General features: G+C 41.3%; 2 protein-coding genes across 5 annotated transcripts in view; one reads left to right on the top strand and one right to left on the bottom strand.

Annotated features, from left to right (window-relative positions):
- Positions 1-25230, bottom strand: part of C2H7orf50 (chromosome 2 C7orf50 homolog) — a 250345-nt gene that overhangs the window by 84537 nt on the left and 140578 nt on the right. The window lies entirely within an intron of this gene.
- Positions 1-25230, top strand: part of GPR146 (G protein-coupled receptor 146) — a 63075-nt gene that overhangs the window by 4696 nt on the left and 33149 nt on the right. Inside the window, exon 1 of one of the 3 annotated variants that reach the window (XM_029057779.2) lies at positions 12290-12382. The exons of the other annotated variants lie outside the window; for them this stretch is intronic. The gene's annotated coding sequence lies outside the window, so the exon portion shown is untranslated. Of the gene's footprint in view, positions 1-12289; positions 12383-25230 lie in introns of those variants that run through there. 3 annotated transcript variants of the gene reach the window in all.

The raw sequence follows: 25230 nt of genomic DNA, 5'->3' as shown, positions 1-25230 counted from the left end.
TTAAGATCTGTCAAGCAATACCATCAAGCTAGAATCACCAGGGTGAGGAGTCAAATATTCTTCAGGAGGTTGGTTAAGGAATTAGTTCCTATTTTTAATGACATTTTTATCTTCATCTGCCCATGCTTTTCAGCTTTGGACAGTCATGGGAGAAGGAAAGAAGACATTAGAAACAATATATAGGATACATATTTTTGCCCTGCCCCATCAAACATCCTCTCCACCCCAGGAAGATTGATTCCTGTTAACATAACTAGTTAGCCTGTACCACTAGGCTAAAATGAGACAGAACAGTAGCTTTTCTGTTCTTTATGTAGTGAGATTCTTCCCGGATAATAGCCTAATCCAACTCTGTGGCCCAGGGGAGAGAATAGTGAACTGGGTATCAGGTTAGGTATTCTAAGGCCTCCTGGGAAGTACAGTTTCAAATTGCAGAAGGGTCAAGTTTAAGGTCACTGCCCTCCCTAATTAGGTGGGACAGTCCTGAAACTTAGGGCTCTGCCTGCTGCTTTATGTTGTCATCCCCCAAAACTCAAAGGCTGGATGCATGCAAGGACCCCGTAAGCTCTAGTCCTTTCCCTCTTCTTCTCTCCCTTTATTCCTTTAAAGCTCCTTGTGGGCAGCGATCTTGTCTACCAATTCTACTCCAATAGAAGTAATTAGAGTGCTTAGTACAGTACTTTGCAGACTAAGCACTCAATAAATACCATTGCTTGATTGATTCCCCTATCCTCTCTAATTCTCTCTTCCTTCTTTCTCCTTTGCTCCCTCTCCTTCCCTTCCTCCCACTGTCCCCGCTCCTTTTTTCTGACCAAGCCAGGGTTCTCCATCTCTTGGTCCAGTTAGGCTAACTGCACTTCTAGGCCACACAAATTTCTTGAGTCCAGAGCTATTCTGATCACCAGTCATATTTTTCCTCTCCAAATGCAGGGTTATTGAGAGCTGTCTCAAGATTTAAGCAAAAGACCCTGTGTCCACCTTGGGAGCTTCAGTGGAGGGGGAAATCCCATAAGCAAAGCAGGTGCTAAAGTGGGCAACGAAATGCTATCGTTTTCCTCCTCAATTTCCTGAAGTCCCAGGCTGCTCTCTAGTTGGTTGGATCTTGGGATAGTCACCCTCCACATCAGTAGCCTTGCTCAATGAGACGGCTGCCCCCTTTTGCCTCCTGGGGTGGCTTTTGAGAGCAAAGTGAAACAACTAATAGGTGGTGAGGCATAAGATAAGGAGGAGAGACATGAGATAAGACAGTTCCCTTTTTTACCATCAGTCACTAGTGCAGTTTTGCTGGGTGGAAATGGGGAAGGCTTTACTGCTTACAAATTCTCTCACTCACCACACAGGCCATCTTTAGAGATCCTGCCCAATTGCCAGTGCCATCCGCAGGCTATCTCTAGCTTAGAAACAAAAAGTCCATATGTAGGCAAGCTCTCTTCTGCCAGAATGCATGTTTTGCATTCTGCTTTGCTCCCTCTAGACTATAAGCTTGTTGTGGGCAGGGGATGTGTCTGTTAAATTGTTATAATGTTTTCTCCCAAGCGCTTAGTACGGTGCTTTGTACATAGTAAACGCTCAATAAATACAATTGACTAACTAGAACGCAATGGCAGAATTAGGGAAACATTCCTCTGATAATACAAGCCTGTCGGATACACTGCAGCATGATGTCATAGGAAATGTGGGAAGCAGCATGGCTCAGTGGAAAGAGCACGGGCTTAGGAGTCAGGGGTCATGGGTTCTAATCCCAGCTCTGCCACCCGTCACTTTGGGCAAGTCACTTCACTTCTCGGTGCCACAGTTACCTCATCTGTAAAATGGGGATGAAGACTGGGAGCCTCATGTGGGACAACCTCATTACCCTGTCTCTACCCCAGCGCTTAGAACAGTGCTTGGCACGTAGTAAGCGCTTAACAAAAACCAACATTACTATTATTATTATAAAGTGGCATAAGACATGATGAGTACAATGGAATGAGTTTTCCTAAATGTGGGATTTGTACAGAGTAACCCCTTGCCTGACTGGAGTCATCTCTCTTCCAAGGCCTCAAGGCACACTTCAGTCAATCAGTACTATAAGCAAACCACTGTACTAAGCGCATGGGAAAGCCCAGTAGAATTAGAAGTCACAATCCCTGCCTGTAAGGAGCTTAGAGTCTAGTGAGGGAGACGAACAGAAAATAACTGATAGAAAGTGAGAAAAGAAAGATAGATATGTGGGTAAGTGTTTAAACAGTGTTGTGAAGAAAATAAAATGTAAGTAAAGATTACTTGGACCAGAATCAATCATAATTATTGAGTGTTATTGTCTGTAGAGTACTGTACTAAACATTTGGGGGAGTGCATATAACAGAGTTGTTAGACATTAAAATAAGTGTCTAGATAAATGATTAGTCTGGAAATACTTCAAGCCTCTTCAACAAGGAGACAATACAGTACTCACAAAGACAGAATAGAGAACATCACAAGTCTTTTTCTCGGTTTAAAATAGTTCTACTTTCTTGGCTTCTGTATTTCATTTATTGTATCATCATCTCTAGAAGTATATGTACTTATTTAAAATGTGCTGAGGCCCATGTCCCCATTTCAATTAAAGGCCTTAAATCTGAAGCACTGTGACCTAGTGAATACAGCACAGAAGGACCTAGGTTCTAATCCCGGTTTGTCACATTCTGCTTGTGTGAGCTTGGGCGTGTCACTTAACTTTTTCTTTTTCCTCAGTTACCTCATCTGAAAAATGGGAATTACTACTGCAAGCCCCTTTTGGGGCATAGATGGTGCCCAACCTGATAACCTTGTATCTTTCCCAGTGTTCAGTGTGGGAGAAGCAGCATGGCCTAGAAGATACAGTATGGGCCTGCGAGTCAGAAGGAGCGGGTTCTAATCCCGGATCCACCACCTGTCTGCTGTATGACCTTGGGCAAGTCGCTTCACTTCACTGTCCCTCAGTTACCTCATATGTATAATGAGGATTATAACCGTGAACCCTCTGTGGGACAGGGACTGTGTCCAACCCGAAAAGTTTGTATCTACCCCAGAACTTAATAAAGTGCCTGGCACATATTAAATACTTAACAAATATCACAATTATTATTATTATGCCTAGAACATAGTAAGTGCTTAAAAAATACCATAAAAATTTATTTGGCTTCTTTGTGAAGTAACAGGTGCAGACAATACTATGCATAGGGAAAAGGAGAGAGGTGGGGGGAGGGGGGTGCTGGGCTGGGTGGCCTGAGTAGAAGATTGGACACAGCCTGGGGTCAAGGGGCCAGCAAGCATTGTCTGTGAGAAGCAAGCACTGGACGAGGCCCTCTGCCTGACCCTACCTGCCTACTCAGGCTTACACAGCAGCTTCAGAGAAAGGTCTGACCTGGTGTTAATGCCTATTTGGACAATGATTAAAATGGCAGCTATCAGAATGTCTCCAGGAGGAGCAAAGGAAGACCAGAAGCTAGCTAATTCTGGGGGAGAAAGGAATCTTTAAGGGGGAGTGGGGCAGAGAGGTGATTATGAGGCTGCAACATGATACAAACTTCACCTATGTGGGGCTCTTGCTTCTTAAAAATATAAAATAAACCCTTGAAGTGGGAGGTTTAGAACTCCACATTGTGTTTTGAGGGCAGTTCAAACTCATAAGCAGAGCTGTTCTCTAAATCACTAGACAACTGCTATTAAGAAAACCAAGTCATTCACCAGGTGAACAAATGAGTTGCTTTAGTGAATTTAATGAAGAAAAGAGTTTCGGCTATTTTCCGAGGATTCCAGAAAGATGAAGCCAGCTGATGAGCTTCTTTGATTTTTTAATTCAATAACCAAAAAGCAAAACTCTATCACTTCAGTGATTTCTAGCACACAACAGAGTGGAGAAGTTGAATATCAAGGATCAAATGATGGAGTGAGTTCAGGCAGAGGGCAAGTGTTATGCAATGGCAGGGTCAGTTTAGGCTGCAAGGCTCCTTTGAGTGGAATGTCACGGCACAGGGTTCTGGTTCCTTCCTGTACAGGAGTAAAATGACCAGCCGCCTAGAGCTTATGCAATCCAAAAGTATTTGAGTCCATCCAAAAAACAAGCAAAAGGGATCAAAATAGATTTCACAAGAATGTTTTATTTATCTAGTAGATGAGCTCTCCATGTTTAGCTAGGAAGGAGTTAAAAACAAGAACCTGCAAACAAACTGTTCACTGAAGAGCTTAGTCTCAGTCTCTCTCTCTCTCCACATCTACCTATAGATATGGCCTATAGATATGGTCATCTATAGGTAGATGGATAGATATGCTGAAGCATTTAATTTTCCAAAGATATTTTTACAACACAGATTTAAAAAATATTAAAATCAATATTTAACAAAATAGTGCTGTTTATCCTATTGTCAAAAGAGTATTATAAATTTTGTGGGCTCACGTTTAGTAGTTTAACCTCATTTACATTCTACCTTTCACTAAGAGGCTCCAACTGAAAAAGGATAACACACCTCTGACAAGGCAGAGGGCAATTGGAATCTCAACATCATAGTGCTGTTTCTTTGGGGATAGGTAAAGATAGGTCCTAAATTCATTCGTTCAACAGTATTTATTGAGCGCTTACTATGTGCAGAGCACTGTACTAAGCGCTTGTAATGTACAAATCGGCAACAGATAGAGACAGCTAGATGCCATACCAGGACCCTTTTGATGGAAGCTCGTTGTGGGCAGGGATTGTCACTGCTACTCTTGTACTGTACTTTCCTAAGTGCTTAGTTCAGTGCTCTGCACACAGTAAGCGCTTAATAAATATGATTGAATTGAACTAATTAATCAAGGGGTTTTTTTCCTTTAAATTGGGCTTGTGATTATAGTTAAATTGATAAAAATATTCCCTGAAGAAGTCACCACCTTACAATTATTCCTAGCACCAAGAAATAAATTTTTCACATTATTGCAATTTTATCAAAACTAAAATTACAAATATTTCATTTGTTTGTATAACTCTATCTTTCAGTACCAAAGTTGAAAGGGGGAGTCACAAAGACAGGTGATATTCTTGATCTTAATCAAATCCAGTTTGGTTTTTTTTATGATACTTGTTAAGCATTTACTCTGTGCCAGACACTGTACTAAACTCTGGGATAGATACAAGCCAATCAGGTTGGGTACAGCTCATTTCCCACATGGGGCTCGCAGTTTTAATCTCCATCTTAAAGATGAGGTAACAGAGAAGCTAAGTGGCTTGCCCATGGTCACAGAAAGACCTTTGGCCAGAACGGTTAGTCTAGGTGCAATAGGTGAATGGTAGTAATTATCAAGTGTATGAGCAGATGTATTTCCAGGAGAGGAGAGGGTCTAGCTGAGCTATGTTTCCTGAACAGACTTAAGGGATTGCTTCCTCTAGTTGCTCTTCTTTGGTTGCTGGAATGACAATTTCCTGAATCAGCAATTTTAGCAGTTCCAAACAAGTATGAACTTCCTGCCCACATGGGCTGGAGGAGCCATCCAGAGATAAATGTGCTAGTAGCCAGGAATCATCAACATCTGACTGGCAAACCTGCCCAACTTTTTTGTTTTCCTCCTGACATAAAAATAAATCATGGCTTTCCTTCCTTTGTTCCTACTTGGAACTCAACTGTGCATTTCCTCCATTTTCCTTCTTTTGTATCAACCTTCTCTGTGGTTGGTAGATAAGGAAAGGAAAGATAATCATCATTCTTACTTCAGAAAAGCATCTTTCATTCCAGTTTGTTTCTTTTGGATAGTGCTTTAGACAACTAAATTCTGAAAATCCAGGGATGTAAACATGGCAATTGACAACACCATTTAAATCAAAGTTAATCTGACTTCTCTAGGCAAGTCCTATAGCACCTCAAAGCACACTCATTTTCTGTAAGCAATCCTAAAGTTTAGTAAAACAGGATTAAGCTCAAACAGTAGGATTATGCTAAAATAAATTGGTTCCCCCAAGTTTCCTCTAAATTAAATATTTGCTGGGGAGGAAGCATTTCAGCCAATTCTACTGTGGTATCTGTTCTTCTTCTTGGGTGTCCTTTTCTTACCCCAACACCTGGAAGAATAACTTGCTTCCATTCTAAAACATGCCAAATCACAAACATCCTCAGCATACATTGACGAATCCAGAAAAATTGAATTTTTGAGGGGAATGAGCCATATTCACTTTCATTTGCTACCATTTTCTCTTCAGTTTTCCTTGCTCTCCTCTTCTTTTTCAGAAACTCCAAGTGGGACAAGGGAGAGAACCAAAAAGGGAGGAAAGTTTGACAGATAGCCACTAAAAGGCAGAGAGACCCAAAAAGGCAAACACAGAAGGAGGTACCCAGTGGAAAGGAGGATGGCCGAGGGTATGGTGGTAAAAGAGAAGTGCGGATAGGCAATGAGGCTAGGGAACCCTCTCTCTCCTCTTCCTTCGCTCCCACTCCCTAAAGCAGATAATCTTCCAACCAGGGCAGAAACAGAAAGATACAGTTGACTGGTCCCTACCCTCTACCATCTTCACAATGAAGCCAGCTGGGAGTGGAAGAGGGAACTGGACTGGTACTACTGCTGTCACCTCTCAAGGGCTATAATTGTGGTATTTGTTAAGTGCTTACTATGTGCCAGGCACTGTACTGACTGTTGGAGTAGATGCTAGGTAATCAAGCTGGACACAGTGCCTGTCCCACATGGGGATCACAGCTTTAATCCCCATTTTACAGATAAGGTAAATGAGGCACAGATGTTAAGTGACTTGCCCAAGGTCACACAGCAGAAAAAACAAGTGGAGGAGCTGGGAATATAACCCAGGTCCTTCTGACTCCCAAGCCTATTAGACTACATTGCTCCTCTAGGCCATGCTGCTTCTCTGGTTATGGCTGTTCCCTGAAGGATTTTGGTGCATTGTCTGGTGCAGAGGAAACAAACCTCCAAGAAGCAGCCTGTGAAAGTGGCAGAAGCCATCACAGCAGGGTTTACAGGGGAAATAGCTTGGAAGGTCTGCTCAGATCTTTCTCCTTCCTCTCCACTGATCTGCTGATTCTAGCCTGAAGGCTCCTATCACCCTTTCCATAATCAATTTCTTGAGTACATACTGTGTGCAGAGCACTGTAGTAAGTGCTTGGGAGAATACAACAAAGTTGCTATACATTTTCCCTGCCCACAGAGAATTTACAGTCTAGAGGGGGAGATGGCATTACAACAAATATATAAATTACGGATATGAAATTCAGTGCTACAGAACGAAGTGCAGAAGGAACACAGAAGAGAATGGGAGTAGGGGAAAACAGGGCTTAATCAGGGAAAGCCTCTTAGAGGAGATGTCATTTTAATAAGGCTTTAAAAGTGGGGAGTGCAGTGGTCTAGCAAATGTGCAGCAGGAGGGAGTTCTGGGTCAGACGAAGAATGTGGGAAAGGGGTTGGCGGTGAGAAAGATAAGATCCAGGCCACAGTAAATAGATTGGATGGGAAGAGCAAAGTATGTAGGCCAGCAGGTAACAGGAAATCAGCGAGGAGAGTTAGTCGGTCAGTCCACTGTATTTATTGAGCCCTAATTGTGTGTAGAGTACTATACTGAGCACTTGGGTGAGTACAATACAACAATGTAACAGACACATTCCCTGTCCACAGTGAGCTGACAGTGTAAAGGGGGACAGAGACATTAAGCAGCGTGGCTTGGTGGATAGAGCACAGGCCTGAGAGTCAGAAGGACCTGGGTTCTAATCCCAGCTCTGCCACATGTGTACTGTGTGACCTTGGGCAGGTCACTTAATTTCTCTGGGCCTCAGTTACCTCATCTGTAAAATAAGGATGAAAACTGTGAGCCCCATGTGAGATAGGAACTGTGTCCAACCTGATTAATTTGTATCTACCCCAACACTTAGAACTTAGAATATTTAGTGCTTGGCATATGGTACCATAACTATTATTATTACTATTACATAAATTACAAATATGTACATAAGTGCTGTGGGGTTGGGAGGGGGATGAATAAAGGGAGCAGGTTAGGATGATGCAGAAGGGAGCTGAAGAAAAGGAAAAGAGAGCTTAGTCAGGGCAGGCCTCTGGGAGGAGATGTATAAGGCTCTGAAGGCAGGGAGAGTAATTGCCTGATAGGAAACAGTGAGCTGAATGAGCATTTTAAAGCCAATGGTAAAAAGTTTCTGTTTGATGTGTGGTGAATGGGTAAAGACTGGAGGTTCTTGAGGAGTGGGAAGACACGGACTGACACGGACTGAACAGGTTTTTTAGAAAAATGTTCCGTGCAGCAGAATGAAGTATGAACTGGAGTTGGGAGAGACAGAAGGCAGGAAGGTCAGCAAGGGGGCTGATCCAGTAGTCAAGGTGGGATATGGTAAGCATTTGGATCACGACAATAGTAGTTGGATGAAGAGAAAAGGGCAGATTAAAAGATGTTGTGAAGGTAGAACCAACAAGATTTGGTGACAGATTGAATATGTAGGTTGAATGAGAGCGATGAGTTGAGGATAATGCCATGTTTATGAACTTGTGAGATGGGGGGGGATAGTAGTATTATCTCCATTGATGGGAAAGACAGGAGAGGACAGGGTTTGGGTTGTTTTAAGCCTGGTAGGGAAGGAGCTTGATTGAGTAAAGGTCCACTGGACCCATCATCTTAGCAAACTAAGTCTAAACAAAAGCAGTAGCAACTCGAGAAATATAGCCAGGGCAATTAACCAATGTGTGTGTGTGTGTGTGTGTGTGTGTGTGTGTGTGTGTGTGTGTGTGTTTGGGGAGAAAGGGGGGTTGTTAAAGTGGCCAGAATTGGCACATGAATTGCTTGTAAAAGGGTTTGCTTCCAGAAGAGTTGTCCTTCTACTCTGGCTGCCATGACTGATCATGACTGGGAGAAAGAGCACTATGGATGGTCGTGCCTTTACACTTAGATGCAAATATGAGAGAAATAGCCATCCTTCTCTGGTACTCATAAATGAATGAATATCTGCAACATGTATGTGCACGAAGGCAAAAAAAAATGGGGGCAGATTATATATCGCATAAAAGTATGATATCTCACATGCAGTTTAGGCCCAATTTTTCTCTTGCTGCCTTCCCACCATCCCAAATGTTCTCTGAAATGGAGCAGATTTGAAGAGGAAGCCTTACATAGGAATCCTCCGCCATCTGCCACCACCTGCTACGACCTCCTTGGAAAAATGTCTGCTCTCCACCATCCTGAGTTGAAAATGATCATCTCAGACATACCAGGGACAAGAATGGGGCTGGTTGGCATCTCCCCTTTCCTGCCTGCTCACTCAGACTTGCTGAGAATGACCCAAAGCCATTACACTGTCACAGTCTTGGGCAGACAGTGGGACTGGCATGCCGACATCAGGGCACCTAGTAACATATGTGTTCTGTAATATTACTTAGCACACTGAGTACTTAAAATCAGTAGTTGCCAGTAACCAGGTCTGAAATTCAGAAGGAAAAGAGGAAATGCTGTTAGCTCTTCGATGCAGCTCTTCCTTCAGCATCAGCAATTTTCTTTTCCCTAGTTAAAAATCGACTTTTTTAATTCGGAGATTTGCATTAGATTTCAAATATATAAGTTGAGCAGGTTAATGGAAATTTTAACTCTAAGTCCTTTATATGTTCTCCTCAGAGCACTTAACCATCTTTTGGGGATTGAAATTTAATTGGGCTTTTATTATACCAATTAAGAAAATCTAATCTTTAAAGTGACAAATATTCCATATTTTAAATATAAATTCAACTAATGTCATTTTCCTTGAAAAAGTTTAATTGATAGAATATAGGGTCTACCAAGTTTAAACAACGTTTTCCATAATGAGAAGTTTTAATTATCAGTGGTTGAAAAATACTTTCAAGAATTAATTTGGAACTAATACATAGAACATTCAGGTACTGAAATCTTAAATTCTTTAAATGTTTGATTAACTTTTTAAATCTTCCATCACTTAATCAATATTTGAACAGTTAAGCTAACAGGTGAGAGACATTTCAGTCTGCTACCACGTAGGGAATGCATTCTAAAGAAAGCCTTTTCCCTACCCCACAATTGGTTTTGAGGGATCCTGTTCAAAATCTAGAAATCATCTCAACATTCTTGTGTACCATTTTCATCAAACAGTTATTTACATCAACAAAATAAAATGCTCTATAACTATTCTCAAACTTGGCCATTCCATCTGAAAAAAGAGAATCTATGGAAAAGGTAATAATACTCTCTATTATTGATTGGCCACAGTAAAAAGTGATTAAGATTGAATGAATCATTGAAAACTCAGAGCCAAGTATCTCATTTTACCCAAGAGTTTCAACCTCAAGCCCCACAAACCACCATCAAGTAGAAGAATTTAATAACTGAGTTTCACCTCCTCTTCCCTCTTTGTTCTAACTCTGGTCAAGATGCTAAGGCAAACAAGTGACTCTCATGACCCTATGACTAGGAATTTCCAGAAGAAAATACCCAACTTATCTATGACTCGCAGATGACATGAAAATGGAGAGTGAACCATACTACAGAAATTTTCAATTCAGTTCTTCTATAATGTAGGGGTTCCATTTTTACAATAATGAAAATGATTGCAGTTTCTTTTACATGCCTACTATATGCCAAGCCCTGTACTAAACACTGATACGAGATCATCAGGTCCCATATGGGGCTCACAGTCTAAGTAAGAGGGGAACAGGTTTCGAATCCCCATTTTGCAGATGAGAGAATGGAGGCACAGAGAAGTTAAGTGACTTGCCCCGAGTCTCACAATAGGCCAGTGGCAGAGCTGGAATTAAAACTCAGATCCTCTGATTCCTAGGCCCATTCTCTTTCCCGTAGGCCACACTGATTCTTTACAGAAACTTACAATAAGGACTTACAGTGCAGTACTCACCCATGTTCAACACTGGGCACAAGTGCACAGCCGATTCTTCTGACACATCATCAGATAGTCATGCATTGTTCTAAAAGTGTTTCTTAATTGTGTTGTCACATTCTATCCAAAATGCAAAGTATTATGGTGGAACTCCTCAAAAACCTCCAGTGGATGCCTATCAACCTTCGCATGAAACAAAAACTCCTCACTCTTGGCTTCAAAGCTTTCCATCACCTTGCCCCCTACCTCACCTCCCTTCTCTCGTTCTACTTTCCACCCTGTACACTCTGCTCCTCTGCCACTCACCTCTTTTCATGGTCCCTTGTTCGTGCCTGTCCTGCCGTTGACCCCTGGCCCACATCCTACTGCTGTCCTGGAATGCCCTCCTTTCTCACATCTGCCAACCTCTCTTCCCCTCTTCAAAGCCCTTCTTAGGGCTCATCTCCTCCAGGAGGCCTTCCCAGACTGAGCCCCCCTTTCCCTCTGCTCCTCCTCTCCTCCCCATTCTCCCTTCTCCCACCCTCTGCTCTTCCCCCTTCCACTCCCCTCAGCACTGTGCATATTTGAATATATTATTTATTACTTTATTTATTTTATTAATGATGTGTTTATATCTATGATTCTATTTATTTTGATGATATCTACGCCAGACAACTTGTTTTGTTCTGCTCTGCTTTGCCGTCTGTCTCCCCCATTTAGACTGAGAGCCTGTTACTGGGCAGGGATTGTCTCTATCTGTTGCCAAATTGTACATTCCAAGTGCTTAGTACAGTGCTCTGCACACAGTAAGTGCTCAATAAATACAATTGAATGAATGAATGAATGAACTGAGGGTACAAAGGAGGGCAGGGCCATGAATCCCACTCTGAAAGTTCAATTAAATGAGAGATTGAAAGACTGAAGTCTTTCAGAATAGACCATTACAGTCTTTTGTGTCTGGGTGTTCAATAAATAAATATGCTTGACTGAACAAGTAAACAGATGTTGTTCCAGTAAGAAAGGGTGTTTGTTGAAAACAGAGATTGGGGAAAGAGAAATGTTTTTGGAAGGGAGAAGTCTGAGGTGGAGTGACTGGTGGGTGAGCTGAAGAGGAAAAAGGTGAATGACGAGGGAGCAAAGAAGAGAAATGGGAAGAAATGGGGTCGAGTGAGTTAGCTGTTAGAATTTGTAGGTCATGAGTATGTAGGGAGAGTTCACTAGGAGGCAGAAAGGAACGAGGTGGCAATTCTGCTGCTAAAATGTCAGAAACAATAATAATAATATTGGTATTTGTTAAGCGCTTACTATGTGCAGAGCACTGTTCTAAGTCCTGGGGTAGATACAGGGTAATCAGGTTATCCCTCATGAGGCTCACAGTTAATCCCCATTTTACAGACGAGGTAACTGAGGCACAGAGAAGCTAAGTGACTTGCCCACAATAACACAGCTGACAAGTGGCAGAGCCGGGAGTCGTACCCATGACCTCTGACTCCGAAGCCCAGGATCTTTCCACTGAGCCACGCTACCAGGTTGATGACTGAGTCTGCTCACAGACAGATTTCATGGACTCAAGGCCATGGGCAGCCCAGGTACATGATGCAGCTAATCAAAATGCACTCCTAGCCCTCAACCGCTGATATCCACCTTCTAGATTCTAGCTTTGCTCTTGCTTCCTAGTGGTCAATGTCTCTGCTAACCTTCTTAAGGTTATTCTTCCACAAGTCTTCCTAGCGTTTCTTGTTGTGGTTTTTGAAGGCAAAACTGACTCGGCAAACTGCTTTTCTCATCCCTAACCTAAAGAGGGAGTCCAGAGCTGAAAATCTTGTCCATGTGTTGAAATTTCAATTGAATATTGTGTTCAATTGGGAAATGGGCTACTATATCCTTCAGTGACAGGGCTTGAGAGGGTACAATTAATTTGCCACTTTGGCCCCCAAACTAGCATACCTTACAGATATTGCTTTGTTTTCACCATGCTGTATTAATTAGTCTTAAATCTGGATGTAATTAACACCTAGAAGAATAACAAAATCCACCTGCCTTATTATAAAGACAATAAGCCACTAAGTCTATGTGATTTTCTACTGAAATTTGAAAATAAAGAAAACCAGACAGTGAGACCAGTACTACACCAGCAAAATGAAATGGAGATTGGAGATGACCATCTGTACAATACAAATTTAAAATCCCTACTTCTACTTGACTGATCCACATGACTGCCTCAATTCCTTACTTCATTTTGCTGGTGTAGACTAGAAAATATTTAAAGATCCTAGAAAAAACTGGAAATTTTACTTTGGTTTTGGGGAGGGTTTTTTTGTTTGTTTGCTTTTGAGTTTCAAGCTAACTAACTTGAATTATTTAGGCACTAGGATTGGAACAGGAATGAGGGGGCTTGTATACTCTGGGGAGAAATTTTGTCAGTATTGTATTTTGAGGGAAAATATTGGGTGCTTGTGGGACCTTGCAGGCCTGGAGGTAAAATGGTTAAAGGTACAAAGGAGTATTAGAAATCATCCAAAAAAGACCAAGAGCTGATGCTCTGTAAGTTACAAGAAAGCTCCTAACAAGGAAATAAGCCCTTCCACTTCCCACTTCCTCCTAGGAATAACAGCACACTGGAAATCCATGGAAAAAGTCATATATTCTACAAACTGACCAAAAAGACTTTAGAAAAAGACTCCAATTTTCCACAAACAATACCATCTGATAAATTCAATAACACTTACTGTTTCTCATGGGTTTCTGATAACACTCTTCCCATGGCTCTTCCTAATGAGAAATAGCATACAATGCAGCAGGAAGGATCTGATTTGCTGCTCTATTTTATGTGGTAAAATACATACTTGAAATACAAAAACTGATTTTCCTGTCAATTTTCACACCCAATCCCAATCCATGGATGATGTTTTGCCTAAAATCTCTAACAAGCGCTAGGGGAAAAAAATAAATAAATAAAAAGCACCAGATTTAACCAAAGGGTAAGACCTCATTGTTTGAGGGAATTGAAAAGATCAGACACTGTGCCACTTTTTCAAGATAACAGAAAAGAGACTTTAACCATTTAGTACTTTAACAAAAAAATCTTCCATTCAATCCAATGCTGCTTGGGACAAAGGGCTGTTCTTTTTCCTCCTAATCCTCATCCTCAAAGGGCTGTTCTTTTTCCTCCTAATCCTCATCCTCAAACCCAGAGGCAGCAAGATACTTCACCCATGTCCCAGGACCAAGGGTTTGAATCCACTTCCCCTGTCCTAATGACCGATGTAACTCACCAGGCCTCAACAACTCAGGTAGCTGAGCAGTCAAATTTTGGAGCTTGAAATTAAGTCAGATATTGACTTTGGAAACTGGAGGTTGATGTGAATGTCCATTTATGATATACACAAACCAGGCGATATTTATGCGATGCACACACTGGCTTATATTGGGGAGAATTTCACAGGATAACCTACTATAGCCTCTTCTCAGGTCTGTACTTTATTTTGATTGGTGGAAGGGGAAAAGCTGGGAAGTGTACTTGGGCCTAGAATGGGAGAATGTTGGAATCCTGGATCTTACCCTCTTTTCTCCCCTGCCCGATCTCCTATTAAAGACATGCTGTCTGTAAACCTGCTGCAAGGGCTAAAATGCAGAGCTTGCTCTCCAGATTTTGTTCTGCCTATTGTTTCCTGACAGACGCGATATAAACATCCAAGTAGAAAACCCAATATTTTTCACCGTATAAGGCTGGGACACATTCACATTCTTAATTCACAGCACAAAGCTCCTCACTATTGCATCACAAATATATACTGTATATGAACAGAGATTAAATCCTTCTTTCAGAGGCTCTCTAATGTTGAACTGATTCATTCTTGGGAAATCAACCAAGCTCTTGGATTAAGTTTCATGCTATGATAGGGGAGAGAAAAGAAAGAAATGAGAAGAAAAGAAAAGAAAAAAGAAAAGAAAGAGAGAAAGGAACAGAAAAAGAAAGAAAAAACCCTGAGCTCTACTTTGTCACAAGTGATTTAATAAAGTAAACCTACTGTAAATGAATTTAGAAATATGAACATGTCATATCTTATATCAATTGACATTTCCAAGGGAGACTGAATTAGCCACTAACAATATATGCTTGACCTAATATCTTAGATAGCTCGATATTTCACTTTTATTGCATCCTTATGGAAATCTCACCTTCTTAATTTCCTTGTCAAGATGGAGAACAACCATACTTGCTGGGGGGGTTCTCGTTTAAGTTATAGCATTCATCTACCGGATATAAATACTTATTGTGTTCACAGAGTAAAGAGATGGAGAGGAAATGTTTGTACAGACGTACCATAGCCCACTTCATTAAGGGCTCTCTGTACCCCTTAATTTCATGATCTCCTTGTGTAAATGGAACAGGGATAGAGCCTTGTTTGTCTTTACCTTCAAGAAGCAGCTTTGTTTCAATCATAAGAAATACATAATATTTCCTAATTCAATTGCAGGCATATGGACATTGTCTAAAGATTTATCATCACAGTATTTTTTTTAAATTAGGCCAGCACTGAAAGCTAGAAGCCATTCGGTGTTCTGTACTGTCAAATATCCTAACTTGAAATGTCACAGCTATGATTTCTAGGCACAAGTGATAATTGGATAGCAAGACAAAGTTCAAGAAAACAGTAATGCTCTTGTGTATTAACAGAAGGCTTGTTCAGCTCCACAGCTTGCCAGCCAAGGCCATTTCCTCCCTAAATATTAAAATTTTAATCTGCTTTTAGTTCATGTGCAAAAATTTATAACTGAAAGTTGAAAATCACCATTTTTTCCAACACTAAGCGCAAATCTAGCATCCTGATGGATAGCACAAGCATATGTGAGCAGAATACTATGTATAAAATCTTGCAAATGAATGTAGAATTGACAGTTAAAATACAGAAATTTTCTTCTCCGTGATTTACAGGGAATGAGCTGATAGTGGATTTGAAGTTTGCCTTGCTGACCTGGTCATTTTACTGGAACAATTGAATTTTTAATGTTCTAGGAAGAAAGTACAAGCCTGCTGGGGTGTTCTACGACACACTCACAATTCTGATGTTATTATATTATTTTATATGAGAGTTTACAAGTGAAACATTTCTCATGGTAGAAGCTACAAAAGAATGATCTATTTTTATAATGGTAATAATCACTTCCACATATAAGTTCTCTCATAACCGGGCTAGGGTCGCATTAGTCAGGTGTGTGAATATGATTATATTCTTGGTACATACACCTGAAGCCCCTATATTTCATCATTATTTATTAGCTTTGATGTTCCAACATTAATTTTGCAGACACACAAACTGACATGCCTACCAGGATGAGCAGGTTCTTTCTCTTTCCTCTCACTTCCATTCTCTCCCCAGGATAGGGAGGGGAAAACAATCCTATGGAGATGCCTTCTCCTGGCAGAGAAAACCTTAGGACAAAGAGCAGACCTGTGGTAGCCATTCTAAATGTGGCACTTCAGCTTGCTCACCTGCCAACTTTTCTAGGGTCACCTAGATCCCTTTAGAAGGTTGCTCTTGGTAGGTCCCTTATCTAGATATGCTATCTTTGGAATTTCACTGTCAACACTAGCTTAATGAAAACTGAAAATACCATTCAATTACGCTTACAGCATAGTCATGCAACATTTGCTAATTTACCTACAAAGTGGGTGGTCCTATTCTAATGACATCCCAGGTAAACTCTCGCCATCCCACAGTAACTGGGATTATGAAGTAGATACACAGTGTGACTAAGGAAGAAATCCTGTAGGGAGAATTCTCTGAGTCCTGGTTATTCTTCAAAATGCAATGCTATATTCATTTTAGAACTTTTGAAGTTGTAGGTAGTTAGGTATTTCACACATTATGGTTGTTAAAATCCTGAAAAGATGGAAGCATTTTTTATTACCAGATTCTTGGCTTAAACATACCACTAAATGCCGGAAACGGAGTGCGCAAAAAACATATAGTAAATTCCAAAAGAAGATGACCTGCAAGCTTAAAATGGGGGTATTCGTCCAAGGGAATATCCAAATTTTGACACAATCTTTCATTTTTTTCTCCAACCCTTCAAAAGTCCAAACACAAAGGGTAAATGGCTGGGGCAAACAGATAGGAAATGAATTTATAATCCAAGAAAATGTTAGAAATGTTTTTGCAATGTCACTTGTAGACAGAAATTTTCAAATAAAGAATTAGTCTCTCAAAGTGTGTGTTTGTGTGTGTGTGTGTGTGTGTGTGCGCGCGCATGCACATGTGCACATGTTTGCATGTAAAAGTGTGTGAGACATATACGTACAAGATTTGGCTTCATTTATGGCGGTTCAGTGCACTGACCTCTGCATTTGAATGCTGTCAGGTCTAATCAGAACATGAATAGTTACAAGCAGCGTTACTGAAATGACAAAAATAAAAGGCTTTGGCTTTGCCAAATCGAAAGGCCTGAGAAGGCTAGGAATCCTAAAACACACGAGTAGACAAATCCTTTTTTGTTTTTCAGTTGCCTATATACATGTCAGGCCAGCTCTCTGCTCTGCCTGTCTGCCCTTCCTGGGAACAGACTGGGCATTGATAACACAAGAATCCTATTTGAAAACCACAAAGGAATTGAGGTATTTTCATGTTCTCCTTTACTTATCCTGATGGTTTAAAAATACAGTGATAAATCCAGGTAGAAAGGTAGCTTCAAGAGGGTTTAGCAGTAGGGCATCAAATGCTCTATTAGCTTATTTAGGCACCTAACCTAAAATCAGTAATCACAGGCGATGTGGGAGGTCATAAGAAGAAGAGGGCTATTGATGGGCTCCAGAAAATTGTGGATTCTCTGAATGGTGCTGCCTCTTTCTCAATGAATCAGGTTCCAAATGTCCCACAGTGTCTTCTTGGGCTTAGGCCACAAAGAAAAGTTAATCCAGATGTAGAGGTGTCAAATTTACAAATAGTAAAGCTGCTCTTTCAGTGCACCTACTCCCACATTCCATACATTCACCTCAACTTTGTTGGAAGAGTGTAGCAGAGTTGATCATCACAGTAAAATCCACCTTTGGCTTCAGCCACCTTCCTCTCCACCCTTGCCCACCCCATCATCACTGCCAAATAGTTCTTTTATGTCCCTTTACATCAGGGCCTCAGGCCTATCTTTGTTTCCTAGAAAACAGGCTCCTTAAAGGACAGGTCTTTTTCCAGGCCGGAGCACACTCAGGGTCCTTAATATGTCAGTTGTGAACAATGAATAACTGCAACAATAGAATAGTGGAATGCTGGGAAAAGGCCACATTTTTTGAGGAAGATGTGGCTCTCTTCCCGGACTTCAGCTGCCTCTGGGACTTGAGTCAAGCACGCATTGTTCCTCTAAATCATCCATCCATTCAGACACGATTCTGATGAGGCAGGGCTATCCAGGGGCGGGGTGTTCCATGGGCACATATGGATCTCATCAGTTAGACTTTTCATTTGCCTGAGCCCAGTGCGGATTCTGGATAAGGCGATTTGCAGAGGTGAAGATGCTTCTTTAGCATCCCTATGCTCTCATCAGCCTTGGTATCTGGCAACCCCAGGTCCTTTAAAGCACATATTAAGGAAGCAAACATGGCTCTGTTGCTTCCGTGCTCTTGGCTACCTTGAAGTGAGTTTTTGCTCGCCTTCCAGCAACTGTTCTTTATCCCTATTTCCTTTTGTGGGATTATCTGTCCCGCTGTCTGCTTTCAGTTGTTTGAGGAGATCAGCCTATGTAGGTTTACTAGATCACTCTCCTTTGTGTTTAACAATGAGTGTAACTGGGGATAACTAATGCATATGGCGTCAAATTCCCAGTCAATAGAGATCCCCTCTGAAGATTCTATTGTGAGCTATTTAGCTATGTGAAAAGGAGAAGCACAGTCTACCTGGGAAGAGGGATGGAGACATGAAGACTAAAAGCCCTGAATATGATGCCTGCTAGGATATTAGATCAGTTCATTTTTCCAGTTTTTCCCTTGGCAATACTCCTGTGGGAGGAAACTGGTGCGGGGGGAAGAGGGGGAGGCGGAAGAGAGGGGGAAACTGATAAACACATTAGACTGAGTATCAAAGTAAGGTATGGTAGTTTGTTTTCAAGCTGACACTTCCGCATTCACTGAGGCACCCCTAGTGTTTACATCATAAACAGGAAGTTCCTTTTTTCAGGCACTCAAGTAAGAGGTGAAAAAGTCATGGCATAAAACAGTTCTGTGTCTCCGAAAAAAAATCCTGGGGTTGAACATCTAGAATTTAAGCCACTAAAAAATATATTTTTTCAAACTCGACATGAGCATCTCCAAGTACTCAAAAGAGAGACAGAAAGAAAAAAAGCATTAAGTAATTTTATTGAATGGCTATCTGCCATTCTGTAGTGTGCATTCTACCTACCTCAGAAGGAAGGTATAAATTCTATTGCAATCTCCTTCTCTCTTCTCAGCAATCATTCTCCTTTCACCTAGCTCTCCTTCACTCTATCTTTATTTCATTCCTTTCTTTTCATTTCCCATTGATTCTTTCTCCTTCCTTTCACTATCTTTAGTTCATGCTTCTCTTTTTCCTATTCTACCTTTCTCTCCTTTTCCCTCTCCAGTTCACAGACTTCCAGATGAATATGACCCTGGAGCTCATACCCTCTAATATCCAACAAATGACTTTATCTACCATCCTATGCCTGCTGAAATACAGCTTCGTTAATTTCCAAAACACCCCACATCAGGATAATTGGTTTACCCTGGAAACAGTGAACTGAAAATGTACTGTTTCCAAAGTTCTCCAACCTTACGCATCATGTTGATTTATACAGGGTGAACCTGATGGGCTTGGGTATTTTATTTTAGTATTATTATAACCAGTGGCACACTTTCAACACAGAGGGTGAGTTGAGTTGGAATGTGAAGTCCCAGAAGACGCAGTTAAAATTGCCCCATGAAAACAGTACCAGATGAGGAGTCAGGCTGGCAGGAAGGTATTACAGGTTTCCAGAGAAATGCAGAGCAGGTCCATCGTGGGATGGCTTTAGACTCACCACGACTTACTGAGTGTGCTTTGCTTTTCGTTCACTGCTCTTGCCTGGTTTTTCACCAATGAGCCAACTAACCTGAGTAGAGTCCCAGATATTTTACAGGGTTTGCAAATGCAATAACTTGTTTAACTTTGCTGGTACAGAAGTAGGTCTTGTAAAGCACTAATGAATTCGTCTCCTGGGTGGAAGCCGGTGGTGGTGGGGGTAGATCTCCAGGCCTGGCTGAAGGAAATGGGGAGCGTGTGACGTTGTGCAGCTGCTGGGAGTTCTGTGCATGACATTAAGTGTGATGTTAAACCTGGTTTAGTTTGCCAACTCTGACGGGCATTCATGTGGAAGTGAAAGATCCCAGAAGGCTATTCAAAGTCAGAAAATACTGGTCTCCTTGCCAACTCTCTCTCCTTCTTTTCATGCCACCTCAGATTAATTGGCCCCATAGCCAACATCCACAGCCATAAGGAGAAAGCTGCTGCCATGTAATGGCTGCTAATTTGTTTACATCCAATTGCACAAGTAACTTAGAGCAGTTCAGAGTGGAGTAATACTTCTCATAATTAAAGACACTGTTAAACATTTTGGGAAGTTTGATCACAGAGGGTCCTATTACAATGGTGATTATGTTCCCAGTGCCTTGCACTCCTAAGTACATTAGGAGTAAAAACCAGCTTTAATGCAAAGCTGTTGCTGAAATGGTGATATTAATGTTCTCCTACCTTTAGCTAGGCAATACTTTGCTTGAAGACATTTCATTAATAAAAATATAGTCAGACAGAAAAGGGAAATGAAAGCATCGGTGCTTGGAAAAATCTACAAGGACACATTTTCAAAGGGCTTCTGGGACAGTTCACCATAATTGTGTGGTACGGGTAGAGTTTGGTTTGCAAATTTTCTCAGGCTAAGGTGTGATTGAATTCCAAAGAGCATTTTTTTTATTGTCCGTTATGCACCACAGTCCCATTTACTGGCAAGTCACCAACTTAAAAAATAATAAACTCCCAAACCCTCTGGCTCCTCAATCAGCCTAATAGAGTCATTTCCCTTTGTTATGCCTAAGAAAAGAACCCATTTCACAAGGGGTCACAAAGTGTTTGCCACCTCCTTGTTTTCCGAATCCATTAGGGTGATCGTAGAGGAAAAGCAAAGAGAGCTTGTTCCTCCTTCAAGAAAAATTACCAGTCGACAAAGAGAATGAGATGAAATGGACTGAGATGTGAAACTAAAGGAAATAAGCAATCCTTTGCCCCTGGAATTTGGAAAAAGCCTCATTTCAACCATGGTTGGGCAAGGCTTGGGCAGACTTCAAGAGGAGCAGAAGTGACTCTTTGAGAAGAGGTGGGACTATAGCATGGCTCTTGCCTTGAGTTCCAAATCTGAACACACCAACCTGCAAAAAACAAGGCACGACTTGCAAAAGAACAGCATTCCATATGTGTCTGCGATCGAGCAACCTACACTTTCTTCAAAAACAAATTGGTTTGGATCTATGTGAGTGAACTGAGGCTGCTTTCCCCGAAGATGGGTCAGTGCTAATCACTTAGTACAGTGCTCTGAATGCTGTAAGCTCATAATAAATAGCAGGATTGATTGATTGAAGGAGATTCTTCTTCCCTTGCCTTCTCCATTCATTCTTCACAGTCTGTTTGGGCTGGGAACATCCAGGTATTGTTCTTAGTTAAACAATATGCACTCTTTACACAAAAACTGGGTGTGCCCTTCCCCAAAAGGATGATTGTTAATTTTAACGTTTTCATTGTTTGAGAAAATTGCAGCCCTGCTCTTCACAAAGTAGAAGAGTGGTAATTCCTAAAGGTCAAACCTGAGTAATTGGTCAATCATCTTTCTCTGTACCCTGACACAACCTGGTCAGAAAAAAAGAAGCATCTGAAAATTACTTTACTGGGGGGATCTTTTAAAGTTTCAAAGAAGGAAAGATGGTGAGTGCTATTTTTAATTTGATAAAGGTACGTCATGGAACAAGAAACCACTCTAATAAAACCACATCAGTCTTGAGGCTTCTTGCAACATTCTGTCTTCGTAATGGTAACTACTGCTTTTCCTTAGTTGCCCTTAACTTCACAAATGTAAGGATTTAATCTAGTTCAATGACTCTAAATTTCGAAGCAGACCAATGGCCTTAATACTGGGCCCGGAAATAAAGTGTGTCATGACCTTTCATAATTTCGCCAAGCTATCAGTTGGGCTTCTTGCTATATACGCAACTTCAGAATGAACGTGTAGCGAGAGAAAAAACCTCTCCCAGAACTAAAAGACAAAGAGGGAACGAAAAGTTCAAAACTGATGATACATTCTGCCATAAGATCTTTAAAGTCGTGATCTTCCACTGAAAAGATTTTCTAAAGAAAAACTTTTTTCCTCTAAAAACCAAAGTATTTTGGAATTGGGAGAATGACTTCCAGATCCTGGAAAAATAGAGAAGTTGGTGGCCAATATAATTCAGTCCCCCAAACCAATCACTGGTTCAGATTCAGTCTTTATCAAGCTGGGGAACTCTTGCATGTGGCTCAGTGGAAAGAGCATGGGCTTGGGAGTCAGAGATCATGGATTCTAATCCTGACTCTGCCACTTATCAGCTATGGGACTTTGGGCAAGTTACTTAACTTCTCTGTGCTTCAGTGACCTCATCTGTAAAATGGGGATTAAGACTGTGAGCCCCACGTGGGACAACCTGATCATCTTGTATCTCCCCTAGCACTTAGAACAGTGCTTGGCACATAGTAAGTGCTTAACAAATACCATCATTATTATTATTATTATTATCTGTATCTCATCTAGACGCAGCTCACTGTGGGCGGGGAAAGTACCTTCCAACTCCGTTGTACTGTTCCCTCCCAAGTGCTTAGTTTAGTGCTCTGCACACAGTGAGCACCCAGTAAATGCCATTGATTATTTATCTTGTGCTTGCCACACAATAAGTGCTGAATGAATACCATAATTACAGTTACTTTTGCCGCTATCCTATAGAGAGTTCGATAAAGACTACGTATTGCCCAAATTTCACCTGCCTGAAACATTTTCACCAGCTCCACTCAAATTAATCCAAGTCCTCTTTTCCTCTCAAGAATCCCCCATTCCTTGGTGGTAGATTAGGTGAACCTCACTGTCTGACTGCTTTCCTTTGGTAATTTGGGGAGCCAGCAAGTTTGTCCTGAAAGTTTCAGGACTTGGATCTCTTTTTATTTTGCCACCCTCCTACCAATGGGCTCCCAGTCAGTCAGTCAATCATATTTATTGAGCGCTGTGTTCAGAGCACTTTACTAAGAGCTGGGGAGAGTAAAATATAACAGATGCAGTCCGTGCCCACAACAAGTTTATAGGCTAGAGGGGGAAGACTGAAGGATTATGTTGCAAATACCCAATGGCACCAGGATGGTGCCGACTAGTATCACAAACTTCACTGCCTTCTGGGTAGTTCCTGTACATGCACCAGTGTGTCCCTAGAATGAGGAGCAGTGCTTAACAACAGCTGTGACAGTCTACTCTCCAAAGCGCGTAGTACAGTGCCCTGCAGACAGTAAGGACTCAATAAATACGACTGAATGAACCTAAGGGGTTGGGGCTTGGCCAGTTCTCCCCCAACTAGTAGAAAAGAAGCATGGTCTAGTGAAAAGTGCATGGGCCTGGGAGAAAGAGGACCTGGGTTCTAATCCCAGCTCTGCCACTTGTCGGCTGTGACCTTGGGCAAGTCACTTATTTTTTCTGGGCCTCAATTACCTCATCCATAAAATGGGGATTAAGACTGTGAGCCCAATGTGGGACAGGGACCGGGTCCTACCCAATTAACGTGTACCTACCCCAACACTTAGTACAGTGACTACCACACAGTAAACTCTTAATCAACACCACAACGACTCCTCATTTTGCACAAGAAATTGTGGCCTACTGAGGCTATACGTAACTTGAACAAGACCACCTAGCAGCTCAACGGCAGAGAAGAATACTTCCCCCTCATGGGCGGGAACGTGCCTACCAACTCTGTTATACTGTAATCTCCCAAGCGCTTAGCTCAGTAAGCGCTCAATGAATACAACTGACTGATTGAACCTGAGTCCTCTGCCTCTCAGTTCCATGACTTTCCACTATACCATGCTATCCCCACTACACCATGCTATCCCCAAGTGGCCACATTCCTTGTTATCTGCACTTGTAAGTACAAATAGTATCTACTGAGCACCTACTGAATGCATTGCAAGGCTGTAGATGCTTAGAAAAGTACACTAGATGCACAGGACATGTTCTCTCAAGTGTTCATAAAGACCCCCTCTTTTGTAATACAAACGCCTCATTCCACAAACCAGTAAATTAAGAAAAATGTTAATCCCACAAATGGGTGGTGACTATACAGGAACTATTCAGAAATAACCACTTTTCTCATTTGAGTTAAATGATTTTAACTCTTTGATGGCATTTTCAACAGGAAAATACCTATCCAATTAAAGTCTCAAATTGTAATTCTGTACCCATGTGCACTCCCTTTAGACTGCAAACTCGTTGTGGGCAGGGAATGTATCTGTTATATTGCTATACTGTACTCTCCCAAGTGCTTAGTGCAGTGCTCTGCACACAGTAAGTGCTCAATAAATACAATCAACTGACTCACCTAAATCCACAGAGAATATAAATATTCTATATATTTATTGAATATAAATACAATCAGTTTACTGCTAAGGTTCCATACTGACACAGATTAAACTTGCAAGAAGTAGAAATTATGAAGGCTTTTTCCTATCCATGTCAGCTGTTTAATAAGCCAAATTGTCTTATAACAAGGTCAGTCTAGCCGCCTATCTTTGATCCCAAGGGGAGGGGATGTATTCTTCAGTAATCCTTTCTTCTAATACCTTGCAAGCAACAGAAATTCTGATTATCTGGGATAAAACACATATGCTTTTTTGTGGTGAGAAAATGAGTCTCAAAAATCTCCCTGAATTTATCTCAGTGAGAATGTGGCACAGAAGTTTTCTACTGTAATACCTTTCATGAATGTCCAACTCCACAGATATTCCACTGCTGGGTCCCATGTCACAGAGGTAGGTTCTCCTAGAATTCTAATTCACTACAGGAACCCATCGATTCTTTTTCTCAAAGTATAGGTGTAGGGAGTATAACTAGGGAGAAGTAAAATAGCTTGCTCTAGGAATCTGAAGGCAGATCTGCATCTGAGCTTTATACTTTGGATGCAATCAGATGGGACAATCCAGACAATTCAGACTCACAGGAATAGCAAAGGCCCAGCAAAGGTGCAATAGTACAATGTCATGAACTAAGCGTGTAAGGGATTCTCTCTCAAAAGACATTCACGCTCATGAATGCAGCCGCAACCTTAAACGGAGTCTTCTTCAAGTTGAAGGACAACAGCTACAATTCAAAACCTCACTCGTGTTTAAAACTC

The sequence above is a fragment of the Ornithorhynchus anatinus genome, chromosome 2 (assembly GCF_004115215.2).
Source record: "Ornithorhynchus anatinus isolate Pmale09 chromosome 2, mOrnAna1.pri.v4, whole genome shotgun sequence".
Classification (NCBI taxonomy): Eukaryota; Metazoa; Chordata; class Mammalia; order Monotremata; family Ornithorhynchidae; genus Ornithorhynchus; species Ornithorhynchus anatinus.
This window is presented reverse-complemented; position numbering and strand designations above follow the sequence as displayed.